At 32.9% G+C, this 24005-nt stretch overlaps 1 long non-coding RNA gene across 1 annotated transcript; it reads left to right on the top strand.

Moving 5' to 3' along the window:
• The first annotated feature begins 18938 nt into the window (after nt 1-18938).
• On the top strand, nt 18939-22691 carry LOC128559344 (uncharacterized). The gene is made up of 3 exons (XR_008372284.1): nt 18939-20485; nt 20796-20973; nt 21414-22691. It is a non-coding gene; the product is annotated as an uncharacterized LOC128559344 (long non-coding RNA).
• The last annotated feature ends 1314 nt before the right edge of the window (nt 22692-24005 follow it).

The following is a 24005-nucleotide window of genomic DNA, read 5'->3' as shown; positions in this document are numbered from 1 at the left end:
ATTGACAGATATTTTTAATTTAATGAACACTTTAGAATTGACAGAAAAAAAGACAATTTAACTGAAATGTTTTGTCTTTGTGTTTCACATTAGGCACAAGCCACAATTAGCTTTTATGATTACACTCATTAGGAAACGAAATACCTGCTATTTTCTGGAAGTTATATTAGAAATTGTAATGTTATCTTCAAGATTATGCTATTAAATGAAAAATGGTTCATCTTAGGTGGTAATTATTTCAAAGTCAATTTAGTAAATCCCGTTTATACTGAAATTTGAAAATCAGCAGGGTTTCGCCTTTCCTCTTACATACTCTCTGAAACGAACGATTTGCATTCATTTTGTCTTCGAAACTGGGTAATTTGTTGTCTATTATTTGAAATATATTACTTGTAATCAGTATTCCCGCTAGCCAAACTCCTCATTTATCGTTTAATGCTGAGTAAGGTAACTTGGCCATTCAGTATTTTTTACCGTTTGGTGAAATCATTACCATGAACATTATTCAATATTAAGATACTATAATTAAATTGTGGCAATTAAGGTAGTTCTGAACGTTTGATAAACCAGAGGTAAAGGCATAAGGCCATTTTTTTCTGGATAAAACAGAATAAAGACTTAACCCGACATATGGATACGAATAATTGATGTATGAATTTATAAACATCACAATGTCAATATCCTTCTTAACATAAAATTCAAAATTAACATGTATACATTTGAAACATTTAAAAAAAATTGGATCTGTTTCGCTAAAAAGTGTACCTAACATGCAAATATATACGACAAAAATAGCTTAAATTGAAAACAAAGCCCGATAATCAACATAAGTGCACATTTTCTAGATTTTTTGAAAATCTTAAATTTTTAAATAATAAATTTTCTGCAATTCTTATCGAACAACTAATGCTTCGTCTTTTCTCTTTTGATTCATTACATTTTGACGTGGTCACCGGCGTTCTAGTAGTAAAAATGATGAAATGAAATAACATTTCAGATTAATTACGTAACACCATTTCTATTGTTGGAAATGCAAGTCTGTACTTGGCGTCATTAATCGAAACAGAAAAGGGAATAAGCCTGTGGACGTTTTTCATATTTTTCCGAAACTAAAAATCATGTTACATGCAGAGTCTTAAATATAAGCCAAAGGGAAATGTCGAATTAGTTCAAGTTGTCTGAGATCGGATTTGTAATGTTAAGCAATTATGCATCCAGCTATGCGTTTCGTCTAGGTTATATTGAAATAAGACACAGCAATGTTTCATTAAAGCTAACTATAATCTGACAATTTTAGAATCACCGATGATCACTGTCTTGGTTGTGAGCCGGCAACAAATGTGAAGGAGAAAATATATTAATTATTTATGAAAACGTAGCATATATAAATGATATACATGCTCCTTTGCAGTATTTTATAGGAAATAATAACACTTCAAACTCCTATATGCAAAACTTCATACGCTGAATATCATTCCTATAAAGTTTGATGACTGTGTGCGACACATACTTTTACGACATTTATGCATACTTTCGAGGGACATAACTCTATGTAAAATAGAATTAAGATAATTTCCCTCTGTAGTATGTTCTGTTATTTATTTAATACATCATATCGTGTGGCAAGGCTTGTTTCCTTAATCTCACCATTGTTCAAAAAAGACTTTGGTTACAAAGAATTTTTCGAAATTTACAAAACAAACCCTCATTGTAGAAAACCATTCGTATCACAAAATGTTGACAAATTATTTTGCCAATATACTTCGTTGCTTTAATTTGACATGAGGTATAGACACTCGGATAATAAGATCTGTTGACAGAATAATTAAACCTTGACACATTTTCGCTGGCTATCTTTGTGTAACAAAATGTATATATATTTATAGCTTTACTGTTGACGTAATTACCAGGTTTTTCAGTAATGATGTACGAACAGAGATTGAGGCATTAATAGTACAGATAATGAGAAATAAAACCTAGATCATTAATATTACACACAAGCGCCAGGCCTTGTCGATTTTCTAAATTAAGTGGTTTGGTGTTCACAGACTTTTATGTAAGATTGCTTTATAAGTCTACCGAAACTGTCATTCATATTTACGAGTTCAACTTCAAGTGGCAGAAGTAGCAAAGTTATAAACTACCTTAACATATTACTTGACTTTGCTATTTTGTTATAAATGGTATATTACAGACTAATCGTATTAGCTATCTTGGCAATGATACCGGGTTTTGTTAAAAATTGAACAGCATTTAAAATTCAACTTAATCTAAATGTTTTCTTTATTGTATTACTCAGAGATCTTCAATCAAAATTAACATGAAAGGATATGGAGATAATTTTCAAAATGCGATCTATCAAAAGAAGATATTTGTGATACACCAAAAGAATATTGATACAACTGTGATACATCAAAAGAATATTGATACAACTGAGAAGCATCAAAAGAATATTGAAACAACTGAGACACATCAAAAGAATATTGATACACCTGAGACACATCAAAAGAATGTTGATACACCTGAGACTCATCAAAAGAATATTGATACAACTGAGACACATCAAAAGAATATTGATACACCTGAGACACATCAAAAGAATATTGATACAACTGAGACACATCAAAAGAATATTGATACAACTGAGACTGTTTAATCACCCCTTGGATATGGCGCCTGCTTTTTAATTTTGTTTTTTGACAGTTCCTGTGATACGCAGGCTCTATAACCTCAGATCCCCTTCCTAAATTCCAGTTTGTTTAGTTCTGCCCATTGTTTTCTCGTTTGGGGCAAACCATTTACTTTATCTGGGGACCAAACGCCGCTCTTCATGGAATTACACGCCTCAACACGTGTATCATCGAAGGTTCCATGTTCACCGCCGTTTGAATACATCTGCGGATGTCTCAAAATTGCTTTTTGTACTTTTAGCATGTGTAAATGTTGAGTTCTGCTCTCAACCCGGGGCTAGAGGATGAGGACGGTAGAATGCATTTCCACTACCGTCCATGAACAGGCTCAATCAAACCGAGCCTGCAACATTTTCGTTTTTTTCGTGTTAAGCGACCTGTGAAGTTTCCACTTTTCTCTATTTTGAAATCAGCAACCATATATGACTAAGGATTATGTGTCACACGTATTTGAAAGCTGACTGCAAATGTTATTACCGCCTTACGTTATTGAAAACAAGTACAGTCTGTATATCAAAAGATTCATTCCTTCCGTCTTTGATAAGAAGTGCGCTTTATTCGTCTACGAGTATCAGCGCTCGAAGTCACTATTATATCGGTTATTTGATGCTTCGGACAGCATGTCCATCAGGTATATTTGTGAAACATCTTTTAACCCTTACCCTGCTAAATTTCTATAATGAACTTGTTCATCTTCCAATTTGGACAGTACCATTAACTGTAAAAATGGGGTGCTTACCAAAACCAAACAGATACTGGCTGAATAACGAACAGTGTAGAACATGATCAGACTGCACGGATGTGCAGGCTGATAATGATGATCAGACTGCACGGATGTGCAGGCTGATAATGATCTACAATGGTCGCAAAAACAGAATCAATCCTCTCCAGCATGATAAGGCCATACCAAATTGATTTGTCGTTCGTCGGAACTACCGCATCAATGATTTCATTCCCGAGAAAAAGAAAACAAAATTCAGCCGCCCGCACGTATGTAAAAATCTCCGAAATTTTTTTTCTTCTGATTACGGGGTCCGGAATGATAACGGCAAAACAGGTTTTATCGCTGTTTTAATGCGTATTGATCGGAATTCATGCGTTCGTAATGCATGTAGCTGATGACTCAAACTCAAAAAGTCAGAAATTATGATGTTGTTCATCATTTGTTTTAAATCTGGAGTGTCTGTGCTAATGCCACACTTGGCTTTCGATGTGCCGGTAGGTGATGAAGTAGGCACGTTCTACGATTGTTCAATACAGAATACAGTGAAAAGAACAGAGCCCGACTTGTAAGACGTGCACGGAGATTCAATTAAAAATATTTGGATTAAACATAGAAATACTGTTCAGATAAAGTTTTCAAACTATTTGTTATCAGTTGTTTAGTTCAATATGTTAGATCTAGAGCCAAAGCAAAGTGCTTTCTTTAAAAAAAAAAGTTTATTCACAGATCCTGACTGTTCCATCACATTAAATTTAATTGTCTCGTGCCCAAATTATTTTGAACGTAACTTCTTTCGTACGGCAGTCAGATATTCTATCAAAATGCATATATCCAATTTTAAAAAATGTTTAGCTTTTCAAATAAGTAGTGTTGATATAAAGATAATTTCTGTCGTATTGTAACCCCAATTTTCCCTGTTTGTATATTAATTGGCTGTGAATTGATTGAAAGAAAGAAACTGAAAAAAAAAACAGACCTTCCAACTCAAAATTTCTTGGTCAATCAAAGTACAACAAATAACACTTTTAAGAGTGGCCATATTGGGATCATTTTTTGTCCGTCTGTTATCATTTTTCTCTGAAATGAACCTCTACCACAACAGCTTAAGCTAGCCTGATTTGTTAAGAAATTATTCCAGTGGGATTCGAGCAATGTCGAAGCATTTGTGTGCCCAACTCTGTTTGGTCTCATTGGTCAAGTGATTTATTACTTTCCCCTCACCTCTACCGTTTGGAGTTTCACTAGGGGCACAAAGTTGCTCGTGTCGAAGCCATCTAACTGCGGTTCAGAAGATATGTTATTCCACTTGGGTGCCCGTTTTGTCTTAAATATTCCTCATCCTCTGCCGTTAAATGGGCACGCCTTCAGATTAATGTAGAACAATCAAAATTAAAAATAAGACACTCATCCCTTAGTAATTATAAATACAAAATAAAAACAAACTGATTCAGTGAGTTTTGGCAAGAATTTATTTGCAAAACCATTCATGTAGTCTTTAAAACATATAGAAAAGCTATCTACTGTGTTAGTCACACTGTAAATGTTAGATTTCTGTGTTATTCTTAAAGAAATGTTAACTTCATATATAATCATAACTGGTTATGCCGAACTTTTAGGGTCCAAGCTGGAAAAAAAATACCCGCTCGCTCCATGTAAAATCTACCCGCCTCTGAAAAAATCAAAATTGAGAAAAAAAAATTCGCTCGCTCGCTGCCATTTTTTTTTTTAATTTCCGAAGAACTATTAATCAATTTGGTATGGCCTAAGGGTTAACGTTGTTGCGGCAGTGCACTTGGTCGTGGGGTTAAATTTTATTTTTGTCGTAAATACTGCACATCGATACATGATCGATTCCTGACTTTAGCTCGTTTATTTATGTAAAATGTGTACGTTATGATGGAGGACTACCAGCGTCGAAGTTATGTCGCCTTATTATCGCCGGTGTTATGATTTGAAGAGCTTTGCACCAGCAGTGAAATTTTCTAGTCGTTTAGATGCATATTATTACAGAAGTCGAGCTGCGCACTTGTCATATATTTCCCTTGAATCTGAACTTTAAACAATCAACTTATTTGAGGACTAAATCACTCTCTGACTTCTAATCCTCTATTCATGTTTTCAAACAAAAATGCTATAACATTGTTAATCTATATAAGGCCATATTCATAGTACATAACAGACAATTTCAATATATATATTTCCGATAAATATTCACTTATATAAACATACAATTGGATTGACATTAAAATGGCGATGGCAATTAGGGCAGCACATTTAATAGACGTTGTTTATGCGAATTCGTTTGCTACTTTATTGTTTACCGTTTATTACTTAAGATTCCCAGTCTAGAGCTTTAAATTAAACAGTAAACATCAGTTCTTGCACTATGAATTATATAATGTGCATGTACTCGAATGTAGAAATTGCTATTGATTGTGCAGGAACCAGTTAGTTTGTTTCGACATTAGTTTATTAAACCTCTAAGATATGCAATATTTTACAGAATTAAAAGTGCCTGAAGTTGTGTTTTGCAATAATTCGTCTGAGCTGAAGACAAATTCCATTTATTTATTGCTTATAACGGCACTGTATCTTAAAGCGTTCAGCTTACGTGTGTCCAATAAAAGGGTAATGCGATATAACTGTTCTAATCAGATTTTTACACTACGCATATATGTAAATAATTTTCAGAATGCACACAGCTGAATGAGTCTTTTATTATTCACCGAGACTGGAACCTAAAACCAACAACAAACAGTATCTTATTATACGTCAGAACCATTTGAAAATTGACTGCAAAAGAAGTACTACCGTACGATACTGAGAATTAGTGTGCTCTATTCGTCCATGACAATAAGTGCACTGAATTTGTCTTTGACTACCAGCGTCAAAGTTGAACAAAAAATTGAAAGTGCTTTGAAGTTTAATTTTCAGGATCATTAGATATATGCTTCTTACTTGACATACATTGTATGTTTAACGTATAGACTTGCCGCGATGATAAGAAAGGTCTCACTTTATTTACTTCTTGTTGAAAATGAAACGTTCTCAACATTGAAATCACGTTCGATTATTAGCGTACGTTTTCATGTTTAACTGTTTTTCATACACGTGTATGTTAGTTATACATATACAATTGTCCGACTACTCGTTCGTGAAAACTTTTGAGCAGACTGACGTTGTTTATTTTGTATTAATTTCTTTTTATTGGTATTCCTTCTCCATGCGGATTATTTTACTGCTATTTATTAACCAACAACACCTCATATTTATATAACATTCTAACACAGTATGATTTGTTTGTTTTTATGCAGCGAAGGCAAAACCTGTGACGGTATTATGCAAAACATTATTGTTGATACGTCACATTTATTACGCAAACGCTATAGCGGCGCGCTGAAAATGAATACGTCTTACAACAGGCAAATACTTGTTGGATACGTCAAGGATGTAGATAGTTATCATTGGTATCGTGTTATAACAGAATATACATATCTCAAAAAGTAATTTTCTCTTGAATAAAATCATTGTTTGCCGTTCAGTTGCAAGTTATGTCACTCGTGCTGCGCACTTGTTACGTAATTCCTTCGCATCTCAACTCTAAACAATGATCTTATTCAACCACGAAATCACTGTTTAAAATGTGTAAGTGACAGTTGTTGTATAATCATGATTGATGGTGCAGATCTTCTTATTAATAACAACATTTTTTTGTTATCGTATCATAGGAAACACCATAAGATATAAAGCTTAAATATAAAATAGGTTTCAGTACACATGTACGTTTGTAAATGAATGTTTATCATTACAATTCACCGTAAAAGTATATATACTTATTCACGTTTTTATTAACATGTTATAAACGACATTCATATCTTTGAGAACTGGTATAAAAAGGAACACTGTGTACTTTTATCTAATTTAACAACACCATGACAACCATTAGAAATGTCGCAAGAGCACAAAAGAAATTCTCCTGGGAGTTCCATATTTACTACTGAATTACATTATCTAAGGGAACTGAAAGTACACGAATATCAGCTCAACACTGATTTTCCGATAATGTTAAAGGGATCTGTACTCATCTATTCAAAAGTCTCTACTTATTACATACTTTGAGCTAAATGCACTATTTTCCTGATATGACACGAGTAAACACTGTTTGGACCTTCAATTACTTTTTGAAACATACTGACGTCATGATTGTTCTACAGAGCCATTCAAATATCTAAGTTTATTCAAATTAAAATCAAAGATTTACCTTTAAATTTAAGTAACGATGGCATGCATAACAGTTCACATGTTTCTATGAATGACAAAGTCGTGAGTAAAATATAGGTGCATGCCTTGAGGTTTGCAGTCAAAAAAATAATAAAATCATTTATTAACCTTAAACAGATTGTGGTATTGTACTTAAAAGCCCATGTAAATAGAACACTTTGTAAGATAATAATGACGGGGGAAAAGGCATGCCCAGCACACAGATGTTTATGTTTCAATAGTATGTGGCTGTTTCTGTTGAAGCTTTGTCCTTATTTCAAATGCGTTCCCGATCAGAAAATTATTTTTAGTTGGAAGATCATGCTATTTATTCAGATTATAGGTAAATTATCCGCTAAAGCATTCACACACGTACGCCGCACGCACGCATACACACAGAATATGCAACAAACTTCACAACAGTTTTTTCAAAAAAGGAAAGAAATGCTATAAACACTGTTTCTACATTATTTCAGGTAGAGCAAGCTTTCAAATTATATTTTATCATTTGAAACCATCTGACATACCCAAAAAATAATGACAATGACGAAAGAAAGTGACATGGTACTAACATGAGTTCACAAACATTTTGTTTGCAATCAAAATGTTTGTCGTTTTAATATTTCACATTCCTCCATACGTAAACAGTAATTGCGTCACAATTTCTAAAAATAGTACAAAAAAGTCTAGCGTAATATTGACCGTGATAATTTTGCTACAAAACCTTGCACACATTGTGGAAGAAGGCTTAGGACAACTGAAGATAGTTTTAATGAATGTACTTTTCTTTACTGTGTTCTTTCTGCAACATGAAATACAGAAAAGTGGATAGTATAGTTTATAAGATGATCTTTTGGAAGCAATGAAGGTAATCGAATAAAATGATAGAAGACTTGATTTGTTCGTGAGAGGTAATTAGATGTGCAACAACCTTAAAGCCGCCAAGCTTATATACAGATACATTGAATGAACAAATGGATCTCAAAGGACCAGAAATTATAACAATACTTAGTACATGTACAAGAATAATTTTTACGAGCATCTGCGCTTTGAGTAGAAATAATTTGTTTTAGAGATATTGCTATATTTAAGGTATAACCGACTGTCAAATTTAACCCTCTTTTGCCGTGAAATTGTCATATTTGGAAAACCCGGAAATCATTTACATGGCTATAAGTTTCTAATTTGTTGTAGAGATTTTTTAGAATTAATGCAGAAATCATTCTGAATCATTTGATGCATTATATAGGCATAGTATATAAACCTTAATTCACGCCTCCCACGGTGTTATAATAAAGCCATAACCATAATTGTGTAATTCTAATGTGTGTTTCCCCATCACTATTCTCCCCTGGATTCTTAATGTTCATATCAGTCCGTCATAATGATATTCTTTTCAAATAAAATATATAGAAACATTTTAAAACTATTCTAAAAAAAGAAAGAGTGAATTATTTTCTTTGAAAAAAATCCCCCTTTTTCAAAATATGTGTCTGATGCACACCACCGAGTTGCTACGCATCTGAATACCCAATTATTATACACTAGTAGATGCAGAAATCATTCCTGACTAATTGTATGTATCATATTGGTATATTTGTCTGAAACTAAGACCGCCCATGTGATTATCATTATACCCTGAACCGTGTGATTCTCACCCCGCCGCGTAATTATCACACGCGTGGTAATATTATCACGCGTGTGATACGCACGCGACACCGGTTTTAAAGAATGAGTATTTTTCATTGTACTATCATTTAAATGCATTATGTATTGTCCTTCTATAGTGTACTCTCACTTAACGCATTTATGTTTTCATTTCATGTCTCTGTTCAGTGCAACCGTTTGGTTCTACTTTCCTATATCAATATTGCGCACTCATAGTGACTTTGATCAGCAAAATAACTGGTGTTCTCCGAATTTTGGTTTTCTTTTTCCGCATCTCGTTTTATTTGCGACTCGACTTGACATCAGCAGCAATAAAAACTTGCTTAAAATTGCTATATTCAGCTGAAATTGTTTTGGACACGACTCAGATACATATTTACGGCTGTATTGAATTGGCGAAAAGAACTTTATGCAGTTTCCAGCAAACCAAGACAACAATTATAGCTTAAATGTTCGATTTAAATCAGTTGCGTTACTGTCGCTTGTAACTTACTTGCAAAATCCATTTTATAACTTACGTTTTCTGAATTATTGGCGGAAGCAAAAGTACCCAAAATGTAATCCTGTAAATGATCTGATAAACGAAACGGCTTACTCGACAACATCATGTTCTGAAATACCACTTTTAAAGATTTACTACAAAACTCAGAATCATTTGAAATTACTTAAAGCATATAAGTGTATAAAAATGATTTTAGTAGTCAGGGTAATATTAAATTGTTTGTTTAGTATTGCCTTGAATGTCATATTAATGCTATATTTCTGTAAAATTAAGACAGCTTACCAGTCACTTTACAAGAAGATAGATGACATATCGCCAAAAAATATTGACCACAAAGGGGACTGATCATGCGACCCCTTGATAGAAAGTCCTTTTGTGTACATAAGACTAATCGAGTGATTTCTGCAGATATTACGGTAAAGAGTTTTATCCTGTATCACTAGAATAAACTATATTTTAAATGAAACACAGAAAGTACACGTAACATAAGGCATTCACCCATTTGTCTTTTCAGTGCATCCTTTTAACATTAGATATTACATTAAAAGTCTGATAACGATGCACTTATAGGTACTTAAGAACATTCAGGAAGCTAAGCTGCCGCTGCCTGTGTTTATATATAATCTTAATTATATTCCAATGACGTAATAACGTGACTGTCTTTATCTTATTTTAAAAGAAGTTTCTTAGCATCGAGGTTGTATCAGTGAAGTCCTGGTGATGATATTAAGTCGTGGAATCTGAACTGATGTGTCATGCTGAGATCACAATATGTATTAAAGAAGTAATCATAAATTACACGCGAATATCATGCATGAAAATGACAATAAATCTTACCAAGAAGTTTTAGGATCTAAAGGACTTGTTTTGAAGCGAAAAAAAGAAACAGTTTTTATACCTACTCCGTCACGCAGACAAATGGTTCAAATATAAGCTACACGAAAGGTAAACTTCTGAATTCCTTATAAGCAATGTTTATATATTTTATTTCATAAATCATATGTACATAAATGTTTGATGTTGAAAGTCCGTACGTATTATTTATTGAAACCAACCAAGTACACTGCCAAAACCTTTGAGTTTGATATACTTAGATAGAATTAGTATCTATACTGACATGCCCTGCTTCAGTGTTTAGTTGTTACTATGAAATGCGGAAAGCGGTAGTACAATTTTACTGCAAGTAGATGTTTCAACATTTGGTTCGCATGCCAGAGTATTTCACTGTGTAAAATTGGCGAGTGCGGAAGTTTTAAGCCGGTGCGTAGTTCGTAGGTCGTAGATCGAGAAATAAAATTCCATTTGCTCGACGTTACTTCTTTTTTGTTGAACACTTTGGTGTAGTTAACAGTCTAGATGTAGGGTAGATTTCCTTCGTGGCAACAATACAATGTGCCGTCTACCTAAGGCCGCCCCTGAAAATCGGACTGGTTCTTGAATTTATTCTCCTAGTGGTCGCGAATTGCACACAGTTGCATCATTCAGATCTCAAAGAATGCTTACGTTAAATAAATATATCATTTTACATTGTGCAGTGCAGTATGGACTCATTCAGACTTTCCGCTTTTCAACTGCATACTCGTCCAAATATACCTCAGTTTCGTATAGTATAACATGTGCGATAACCTAATATTATCGTTATCATATAATTTATGTATTTATGTGTCTAGATAGGGTAGATTCTCCTGTTAGATGTGATGGTCTGGAACTGTAAGATTAAGTAATGATATGCCCCTTATCTATTTTAAAGAAATTCAATTTTAATTTAAAACACATTTTACAAATTGAGGATATATACATTTAATAATAAACTCTAGCAATTATTGAAGTTTTTCTTTGAACCACTGTTACTTATTGTTTATTTGAGCCGTGCCATGAGAAAACCAGCATAGTGGCTTTGTGACCAGCATGGATCCAGACCAGCCTGCGCATCCGCGCAGTCAGGTCAGGATCCATGCTGTTCACTAACAGTTTCTCTAATTATAATAGGCTTTGAAAGCGAACAGCATGGATCCTGACCAGACTGCGCGGATGCGCAGGCTGGTCTGGATCCATGCTGGTCGCAAAGCCACTATGTTGGTTTTCCCATGGCACGGCTCATTTCATTTTTATAGAAAAAAGACTGTTTTTACAATTCATACGTACATAATTCTTCCAAAATGATATTAGACAGTTGGCTAACTGGGAAAAGAGGCCTTGTTAACAAATCCGTAGGCATTGTTTAGTACAATATGACATCATACCTCAAAATGATTGTTATTGTTTCTTCTATTCAACAAGGGTGGATTCCAGGCTCAAAAATCCAATTTTGATTTTTTGTGAGGCCTCAAAAGGAAACCTTTTTCTCCATTTTACGGGAAATTAAAGAAAAATTTAATTTTATCATTATTTGATGAACTGTGTATCTGTTTTAGATTAAATGTATTGTAATATGAATAAACATGTTCATCACATTAACTATTTTGAAAATTGAGGCCCCTACAGGTTTTATTTTTAAATATTTTGAAATTTTAGATAGGTTACGCATAATTTATAAGTATATTGTTTTTACACTATTTTTGAAATCTCCACGATAGTAAGGTTGGGTATTTAAGGTTCAGGTGTGTAACAGGCATTCTACTACACAAAATAATACAAAGGCATCACTATGGGGATATGTTTATTGTAGAATAATCGATAAGAAAATTTTAAAGTCCATTAGAAATGTTTGGTAAATTGCCCTCGTTTTTTATATGTTATAAACCATAAAATGTACCAGAATATTTTCAGCAATTTAATATTTGTATTAGGTAGTTATTTTCACCAAAGAAAAACAATTTCAGGCCCCAAAGGGGTTTAAATTACTCATATTTCATGATCATTTAGATTAACAAGTAGTTATTAGTTAACAGAAACGTTGCCGAAATATGTTTAGCATATAACGATTTATGAATCACCATTTAATGCGTATTGGGGTATTCACATCTCTGTAATAGGGTGTAAGTGGAACTTTAACTAATATACCATAGTATGAATATTGTTCCAAGACCAGATTAATTTAAAAAATTGTGACCTCTTGATATAGCATGTCTGTATTCATGAGCCATTCATCTGATTTATTTTAGTGAAACTCTTGTAACATTTCATTGGAATATACCCAAGGCAGCAATAAGATCACTTGATTCGGCTAGTCAGAGAGACAAGTCAGTGTCATTTTTAACCAGTTTGGTAACAGGGGATTTAGGTTTCAGCTGCCCAACCTGGAGGTCAGTGTTTCATGTACCACTTATTTTAAAGCCGCATCTCACATGACACCAGTACTGGGGTGTGTTCACTTCAGTAAATGTCACAATGACACTGCACAGCTGATAATTACATTTTATTATTGTAAGTATTCAAATTCCTGAAAAGAATCACTTATATTCATGTGAACACGTGGCGCCTTTTTTCCAAACCAGCTACATTTCTGGTAGGTGGAGTTTATGAAATAGCCACAAAGGGGGCTGGAAAATTCTAATATTTTCAAAAAATGTTGTAAGCAGCAGTATGCTTTATTTTGTGTCTTGCAGCAACAGATTGTAAATATCGGCTCCTCTTTGTCCCCATATACTCACTTCTATTCATGCTATAGGAACAAGAATATCCAGGACCTGTGAATCTTCTTTTATTAAAACAAACATATTTCACAGGTCCTGGATATTCTTGTTCCTATAGCATTTTTATGTCGTTTATAACATGTTAATAAAAACGTGAATAAGTATATATACTTTTACGGTGAATTGTAATGATAAACATTCATTTACAAACGTACATGTGTACTGAAACCTATTTTATATTTAAGCTTTATATCTTATGGTGTTTCCTATGATACGATAACAAAAAAATGTTGTTATTAATAAGAAGATCTGCACCATCAATCATGATTATACAACAACTGTCACTTACACATTTTAAACAGTGATTTCGTGGTTGAATAAGATCATTGTTTAGAGTTGAGATGCGAAGGAATTACGTAACAAGTGCGCAGCACGAGTGACATAACTTGCAACTGAACGGCAAACAATGATTTTATTCAAGAGAAAATTACTTTTTGAGATATGTATATTCTGTTATAACACGATACCAATGATAACTATCTATATCCTTGACGTATCCAGCAAGTATTTGCCTGTTGTGAGACGTATTCATTTTTAGCGCGCCGCTATAGTGTTTGCGTAATAAATGTGCCGTATCAACAATAATGTTTTGCATAATAACGTCACAGGTTTTGCCTTCGCTGCATAAAAACAAACAAATCATACCGTGTTAGAATGTTAAATAAACATGCATGAGGTGTTGTTGGTTAATAAATAGCAGTAAAATAATTCAGATGGAAAAGGAATACCAATAAAAAGAAATTAATACAAAATAAACAACGTCAGACTGCTCAGATTTTTCACGAACGAATATTCGGACAATTGTATATGTATAACTAACATACACGTGTATGAAAAACAGTTAAACATGAAAACGTACGCTAATAATCGAACGTGATTTATATGTTGAGAACGTTTCATTTTCAACAAGAAGTAAATAAAGCGAGACCTTTCTTATCATCGCGGCAAGTCTATACGTTAAACATACAATGTATGTCAAGTAAGAAGCATATATATCTAATGATCCTGAAAATTAAACTTCAAAGCACTTTCAATTTTTTGTTCAACTTTGACGCTGGTAGTCAAAGACAAATTCAGTGCACTTATTGTCATGGACGAATAGAGCACACTAATTCTCAGTATCGTACGGTAGTACTTCTTTTGCAGTCAATTTTCAAATGGTTCTGACGTATAATAAGATACTGTTTGTTGTTGGTTTTAGGTTCCAGTCTCGGTGAATAATAAAAGACTCATTCAGCTGTGTGCATTCTGAAAATTATTTACATATATGCGTAGTGTAAAAATCTGATTAGAACAGTTATATCGCATTACCCTTTTATTGGACACACGTAGGCTGAACGCTTTAAGATACAGTGCCGTTATAAGCAATAAATAAATGGAATTTGTCTTCAGCTCAGACGAATTATTGCAAAACACAACTTCAGGCACTTTTAATTCTGTAAAATATTGCATATCTTAGAGGTTTAATAAACTAATGTCGAAACAAACTAACTGGTTCCTGCACAATCAATAGCAATTTCTACATTCGAGTACATGCACATTATATAATTCATAGTGCAAGAACTGATGTTTGCTGTTTTATTAAAAGCTCTAGACTGGGAATCTTAAGTAATAAACGGTAACCAATGAAGTGGCAAACGAATTCGCATAAGCAACGTCTATTAAATGTGCTGCCCTAATTGCCATCGCCATTTTAATGTCAATTCAATTGTATGTTTATATAAGTGAATATTTATCGGAAATATATATATTGAAATTGTCTGTTATGTACTATGAATATGGCCTTATATAGATTAACAATGTTATAGCATTTTTGTTTGAAAACATGAATAGAGGATTAGAAGTCAGAGAGTGATTTAGTCCTCAAATAAGTTGATTGTTTAAAGTTCAGATTCAAGGGAAATATATGACATGCGCAGCTCGATTGCTGTAATAATACGCATCTAAACGACTAGAAAATTTCACTGCTGATGCAAAGCTCTTCAAATCATAACACCGGCGATAATAAGGCGACATAACTTCGACGCTGGTAGTCCTCCATCATAACGTACACATTTTACATAAATAAACGAGCTAAAGTCAGGAATCGATCATGTATCGATGTGCAGTATTTACGACAAAAATAAAATTTAACCCCACGACCAAGTGCACTGCCGCAACAACGTTAACCCTTAGGCCATACCAAATTGATTAATAGTTCTTCGGAAATTAAAAAAAAAATGGCAGCGAGCGAGCGAATTTTTTTTTTCTCAATTTTGATTTTTTCAGAGGCGGGTAGATTTTACATGGAGCGAGCGGGTATTTTTTTTCCAGCTTGGACCCTAAAAGTTCGGCATAACCAGTTATGATTATATATGAAGTTAACATTTCTTTAAGAATAACACAGAAATCTAACATTTACAGTGTGACTAACACAGTAGATAGCTTTTCTATATGTTTTAAAGACTACATGAATGGTTTTGCAAATAAATTCTTGCCAAAACTCACTGAATCAGTTTGTTTTTATTTTGTATTTATAATTACTAAGGGATGAGTGTCTTATTTTTAATTTTGATTGTTCTACATTAATCTGAAGGCGTGCCCATTTAACGGCAGAGGATGAGGAATATTTAAGACAAAACGGGCACCCAAGTGGAATAACATATCTTCTGAACCGCAGTTAGATGGCTTCGACACGAGCAACTTTGTGCCCCTAGTGAAACTCCAAACGGTAGAGGTGAGGGGAAAGTAATAAATCACTTGACCAATGAGACCAAACAGAGTTGGGCACACAAATGCTTCGACATTGCTCGAATCCCACTGGAATAATTTCTTAACAAATCAGGCTAGCTTAAGCTGTTGTGGTAGAGGTTCATTTCAGAGAAAAATGATAACAGACGGACAAAAAATGATCCCAATATGGCCACTCTTAAAAGTGTTATTTGTTGTACTTTGATTGACCAAGAAATTTTGAGTTGGAAGGTCTGTTTTTTTTTCAGTTTCTTTCTTTCAATCAATTCACAGCCAATTAATATACAAACAGGGAAAATTGGGGTTACAATACGACAGAAATTATCTTTATATCAACACTACTTATTTGAAAAGCTAAACATTTTTTAAAATTGGATATATGCATTTTGATAGAATATCTGACTGCCGTACTAAAGAAGTTACGTTCAAAATAATTTGGGCACGAGACAATTAAATTTAATGTGATGGATCAGTCAGGATCTGTGAATAAACTTTTTTTTTTAAAGAAAGCACTTTGCTTTGGCTCTAGATCTAACATATTGAACTAAACAACTGATAACAAATAGTTTGAAAACTTTATCTGAACAGTATTTCTATGTTTAATCCAAATATTTTTAATTGAATCTCCGTGCACGTCTTACAAGTCGGGCTCTGTTCTTTTCACTGTATTCTGTATTGAACAATCGTAGAACGTGCCTACTTCATCACCTACCGGCACATCGAAAGCCAAGTGTGGCATTAGCACAGACACTCCAGATTTAAAACAAATGATGAACAACATCATAATTTCTGACTTTTTGAGTTTGAGTCATCAGCTACATGCATTACGAACGCATGAATTCCGATCAATACGCATTAAAACAGCGATAAAACCTGTTTTGCCGTTATCATTCCGGACCGCGTAATCAGAAGAAAAAAAATTTCGGAGATTTTTACATACGTGCGGGCGGCTGAATTTTTGTTTTCTTTTTCTCGGGAATGAAATCATTGATGCGGTAGTTCCGACGAACGACAAATCAATTTGGTATGGCCTTATCATGCTGGAGAGGATTGATTCTGTTTTTGCGACCATTGTAGATCATTATCAGCCTGCACATCCGTGCAGTCTGATCATGTTCTACACTGTTCGTTATTCAGCCAGTATCTGTTTGGTTTTGGTAAGCACCCCTTTTTACAGTTAATGGTACTGTCCAAATTGGAAGATGAACAAGTTCATTATAGAAATTTAGCAGGGTAAGGGTTAAAAGATGTTTCACAAATATACCTGATGGACATGCTGTCCGAAGCATCAAATAACCGATATAATAGTGACTTCGAGCGCTGATACTCGTAGACGAATAAAGCGCACTTCTTATCAAAGACGGAAGGAATGAATCTTTTGATATACAGACTGTACTTGTTTTCAATAACGTAAGGCGGTAATAACATTTGCAGTCAGCTTTCAAATACGTGTGACACATAATCCTTAGTCATATATGGTTGCTGATTTCAAAATAGAGAAAAGTGGAAACTTCACAGGTCGCTTAACACGAAAAAAACGAAAATGTTGCAGGCTCGGTTTGATTGAGCCTGTTCATGGACGGTAGTGGAAATGCATTCTACCGTCCTCATCCTCTAGCCCCGGGTTGAGAGCAGAACTCAACATTTACACATGCTAAAAGTACAAAAAGCAATTTTGAGACATCCGCAGATGTATTCAAACGGCGGTGAACATGGAACCTTCGATGATACACGTGTTGAGGCGTGTAATTCCATGAAGAGCGGCGTTTGGTCCCCAGATAAAGTAAATGGTTTGCCCCAAACGAGAAAACAATGGGCAGAACTAAACAAACTGGAATTTAGGAAGGGGATCTGAGGTTATAGAGCCTGCGTATCACAGGAACTGTCAAAAACAAAATTAAAAAGCAGGCGCCATATCCAAGGGGTGATTAAACAGTCTCAGTTGTATCAATATCTTTTGATGTGTCTCAGTTGTATCAATATTCTTTTGATGTGTCTCAGGTGTATCAATATTCTTTTGATGTGTCCCAGTTGTATCAATATTCTTTTGATGAGTCTCAGGTGTATCAACATTCTTTTGATGTGTCTCAGTTGCATCAATATTCTTTTGGTGTGTCTCAGTTGTTTCAATATTCTTTTGATGCTTCTCAGTTGTATCAATATTCTTTTGATGTATCACAGTTGTATCAATATTCTTTTGGTGTATCACAAATATCTTCTTTTGATAGATCGCATTTTGAAAATTATCTCCATATCCTTTCATGTTAATTTTGATTGAAGATCTCTGAGTAATACAATAAAGAAAACATTTAGATTAAGTTGAATTTTAAATGCTGTTCAATTTTTAACAAAACCCGGTATCATTGCCAAGATAGCTAATACGATTAGTCTGTAATATACCATTTATAACAAAATAGCAAAGTCAAGTAATATGTTAAGGTAGTTTATAACTTTGCTACTTCTGCCACTTGAAGTTGAACTCGTAAATATGAATGACAGTTTCGGTAGACTTATAAAGCAATCTTACATAAAAGTCTGTGAACACCAAACCACTTAATTTAGAAAATCGACAAGGCCTGGCGCTTGTGTGTAATATTAATGATCTAGGTTTTATTTCTCATTATCTGTACTATTAATGACTCAATCTCTGTTCGTACATCATTACTGAAAAACCTGGTAATTACGTCAACAGTAAAGCTATAAATATATATACATTTTGTTACACAAAGATACCCATACGAAAAAGAAATTTGATAAAAGGTCAATAAAAGGCAAACAAAGGGCTAGCAAAAGGTACTTCTATGTTTTGTTAAAACCTTTTATAAGCCTTTCATTTAACAAAATACTAACAAAAGACTATTAAGGATTTTGTGAGTAATACATTTTGTTTACCTTTTGTTTCAGATTCTGCCTTTTATTAATGTTTCATTACACTTAGAATTTGAAATTTACCTTTTATTAGCATTGGATTGGACTTATATTCTTAAATGTTGCCATTTGTTTGTATTTCATTCCACTTAGAATCACACTTACATATTTTGTTTGTATTTCATTACACTTGCTTTCAAAAACAAGAAGTTTTGTTCATATTTCAATACATTTGTAGGTTTGGACGACTTGTTTCACAAAATCTAGCATAAACAAATTAGTTTCATATTTCATTGATATTGGCTAAATACTGCTGCTGCTGTTTTGAATTTAGAGCTACATCTACCATTCACTATGTTCTTCATATACATAATTACACTTCTGACGATTGCAAAGGTTTGTCAGTAAGTAAATGGCTACTGAGCACTTGCAAATGCATAATATTCTTTATCATACATAATCAGCTTTAAGAGAGACAATCTATAAACAGAGACCACTTAAAATAATAATTAAAACTTCTCCTGAAAAAACAATTCCAATGTTTTTCTCATTCCATAGAATTCCTTAGAATTTTTTAAGATAATGCAAAGTTTTCCTAGTAAGATTTTGTTTTATTTAAATTGCAGCAAAGATTATATTGAAAATCTTAAGATCTGTTTGGATTATACTAGGTATCCAAATCAATTGAAATGAAACAAGGAATCTAACTAATTAAAATTTATGTCAATGTTTTCATTTTGTATATTAAAAGGATGTTAATTAGAATTTTATTTATAATTAATATAACAAGATATATCATTGAAAATAGGTCCTATTTATAAATTATATAAGCTATTTATTTTTTTGTTATTGAACACCTCAAACAACAGCACCAGATAATAGGCATTAAAAGTCATTTCATAAGTACAACAAATTGTAAATGATATTATGCTTTTGATATAATGCTACATCCTCATAAATGAATTAGTCTATTCTTTTGATGACTGGCAGTGATTAATTATCCTGCTTTTACAGCCACTTGATATACTGCTGTTCAATGTATACACATGTGTTAACACACAGAGAAACAGCTTATCTGATCAAGATAAGGACCAATGAAAATACAGGCTTCTGAACCGTTTTTCACCTGTACAGCAAAAAATAATCCCCATCTTTCTGCTTGTTTTTTTTTTCTCTGAGATCTTTGCAAATGCTGTGAGCAAATAAATGGTCAAATTTTCCCATGAACTGTATACTTATATATTTTAAGAACATAGATATTCCCTTCAGTAACTATATATTGTACCAAAGAAAATGGCTCATGAATACAAAAATTTGAATGTAAACAGGAAGTTCGTTGTTCATGTTGTTGGAGGTAAATGGAATAAAGCTAACTTGAAACTTTAAAATGCTTTTAGAGAGATATCAGGTAAGAGTTTCAAACTTTCTAATGTACAATTTAAGTTTTACAGCTATATGTCACAGATCTTGAATAAATAGTCTGAAGCAGGAACTTTATTCATCTCAGTAGATTGAACTTTCGATCGCCTGGTTACAGGTAATTTTTTCAGGTAAATGTGAATGATAGATAATTTATAATGCTTGTAAGAAAACAGTTAAATATTCAATACTTAATTGTTGCAGTTCTCAATTATTTTTTTTTTTAAAAGTACAAATATGTTAAACTTAGTAAAATCACTCTGAACCTAGGACTTACAACAGCCTATAAACATTTTCAGATGAAACAGTACGTGTGCATATATCTAGTTATTAGAGGTATATGCCTATATGTATGAACTGATGTAGTTGGAGAAATCAGATCGCTTCAGTGCATGACTATGCTACAGGATGATACAAGATCACAGACAGAAATACGATCAAGGATCAAACATAAATTACATAATACTTAACTAAATTGTAAGTTAAATTTGCAAACAGTCTTATACTATACAATTACTATAAAAGGTTGATAAATTGTTTATTTTGTTGGGGTTAGCCTCACACTGAATTTAAAGGTTGATCATAATACACCAATATTTTGTCAGTTCTAAATTCTAAAATTTCTTTTTACGATTGTCTGATAATAAAAAAAAAAAACAACAAAAAACTTGCATTATTTTATGGTGAAGCAGATGAGAGATAGTACCCACAGATGGTGCTCTCAATATTTTCATTTCAGTGTCCAATAAATAAATAAATAAATGGTTTTGATACATGTAGAATGTTTAAAACTGGCTTAAGAGTTGTCATTTCACATACTACTGTACTAAGTTAGGAATATTGTATTGCCTAAAATTATATTTTAATCGCAATTACTAATATAACTCATTTCTGTAATTATGTTATATCATTTTCAGAAATGAATGGCTGGAATGAAGTTCCTGACCCTGGTGATGATTTTGGAAAAGCAAAGAGACATTCTGATGCCACCTTGTATTGAGCCTGCAATACTCCAAAATGATTTTGTTGTATTCATAATTTTCTATCAAATAATCTTTTAGTTTAATTTTCAAATTTAAGCTAAGTGAATTTTTATTATTCTTAACCACAAGTGTAAAAGCCGCTGGCAGATGTGTTGTTCCCCTTTGAATTTTATTCTTTTTGTTTTTTATGAAAGCCAGATCTGTCTCAACATTAGATTAAAATAATTTTGTAATGATACTATTTCTTCTTTTTTTGTTTTGTGTCAATATCAGCAATGTTTTCCAATGGTTTTCCATCAAACCTTTCCAAACTTTTGCAAAGAATTCTTCTAAAAAATTCCTTCAACTTTAATGCGATGATTTCCAATGTTCAAAGAGTTCCATGGAATTTCAACTGCATTTTCACAGGGCTGCTCCCATGGGTATGTGAGTTTAAATTTAAATTAATTTTCAGACTTTTTTTTCATGCCGTTTTTCCAAACTTTTCCATGGAACATGTACAGACGGGTGTTTTTGTGACATAAACACTTTCTAGTTTTAGTTTATGTTTGGGATCATGCAAGATATCTGGACAGTTTTTTTTAATTCAAAATCAAGAATTTATTCAATTCGGCAAAACAAACATTTTGGTTATCTTACAGTATTTGTTCATTGCTGTGAAATTGATAATTGCATGCATTTAAATAACTTTTTACATTATTCTTTTGATCATAAATATATGTATAAAAATGTATATATTGATTTGTCAATAGTGTTTCATTAATGTGTTCTTACGAAAACTTAAATAAAAGGCAATTGATGATATACCTTTTATTTATGTTTTGATAAAAGGTCTCTCTGCCTTTTATTCATATTTTGTTTCCTATATTTTATTTGCAGTTTGTTTCTCATATATAATGAATGTGAATGCCTCTTATTAGTATTTTGTTACTACCTTTTATTCATGTTTTGTTTCTTTGAAACAAAATATTAATAAAAGGTCTCTCTGCCTTTTATTCATATTTTGTTTCCTATATTTTATTTGCAATTTGTTTCTCATGTAATGAATGTGAATGCCTTTTGTTAGTATTTTGTTACTACCTTTTATTCATGTTTTATTTGCCTTTTGTTATCTCATTTGCATATCATTTGCTAGGCTAATAAAAGGTCTTCAAAACATAACATTTTATTTGCCTTTTGTTTCAGCCTTTTGTTACCCATTTTTTTTCGTATGGGTAGCCAGCGAAAATGTGTCAAGGTTTAATTATTTTGTCAACAGATCTTATTATCCGAGTGTCTATATCTCATGTCAAATTAAAGCAACGAAGTATATTGGCAAAATAATTTGTCAACATTTTGTGATACGAAATGTTTGTTTTAATAAAAGAAGACCATTTTGATTCTATATAATTATATATTTCGTTATTTGTTATTAACGATTGTTATACTTGTAAGGATTCCTGAGAATAAGAAGTTTTATGTAAAAATGGCTGCATGAAATAATTTTCCAGGCACCTAAGTGATGGTCAGGACAAAATTCCAATCTGAGGACCCTCCATGTAGTTTCAGCTGCGGCGCGCTGGAAAAGAAACTGCAAAATGCAGGTAAATATTTTATGGATATCTTCAAAGATGCAGAGAATTATCCTTGGTAACGTGTTAGAATCGAAATGACATATCTTATTTAGTGAATTGCTGTTGAATAAAATCATTCTTTTGCCGTTCAGATGCGTATTATTACAATTTCTTCGCATCTGAACTCCAAACAATGATATTATTCGACGCCAAGTCACTAAATGAGATATATTATTTCTGAAACAAAATATGTCAAGCATCAGTTGTTACATTTTAGATATTATGGTTAAATTGTTGACTTGCAAAAATTATGTATCAATGTAAGGTATTTATTTTAAAATTAAATATTGGTATACTACAAGATCAATATACCAGACAAAACGAACTTTTTGTGAACTCTATTGGGTCATCTCTGACCACCCCTTTATTACGGGCTTCAGTAGAGACTGAAAGAAAACTACACAAAACGATTACCAGGTACCTGGAGTTAAGTGTTTTATGACAGCTGTGCGGGTACGAAAATTAATTTGAAAAAATCTCTGTGTTATTGACGCCGACAATCATTTGACAATAATACTGATATTCACTGGAGAACTTGATGACGAGCATGTTTGTTTTTAATTTTGATTTGACGAAAACAATCAAGGAGCAATATAAATAACACCCTTCTATACACATTGCATATAATCCTGACGTACTGTGAAGAGCTTAATTTTGGACTTTAGCAACATTCGGAACATTCTGAGATCTCTAACGTCAAATACTAACAGCAATTTTATCATTAAAACATGCACAGTATCGATTGCGTATATAGCAATTATAATTGTCTTTGGTCAAATAGATTTTTATACATCCTAAACAATACGCTTTTTCAATAATCTGCTCGTATAGTTGCCATGATTTAGCCTTCAATTGCATACCTTGCGTATTATGTTAACATATCGATGTTGGGCAGGAAAATCCCGTTCAGTTC

This window comes from Mercenaria mercenaria, chromosome 1 (genome assembly GCF_021730395.1).
Source record: "Mercenaria mercenaria strain notata chromosome 1, MADL_Memer_1, whole genome shotgun sequence".
NCBI classification, from domain to species: Eukaryota; Metazoa; Mollusca; class Bivalvia; order Venerida; family Veneridae; genus Mercenaria; species Mercenaria mercenaria.
Note: the sequence above shows the minus strand (reverse complement) of the source record. Positions and strands in the feature narration are given on the sequence as shown.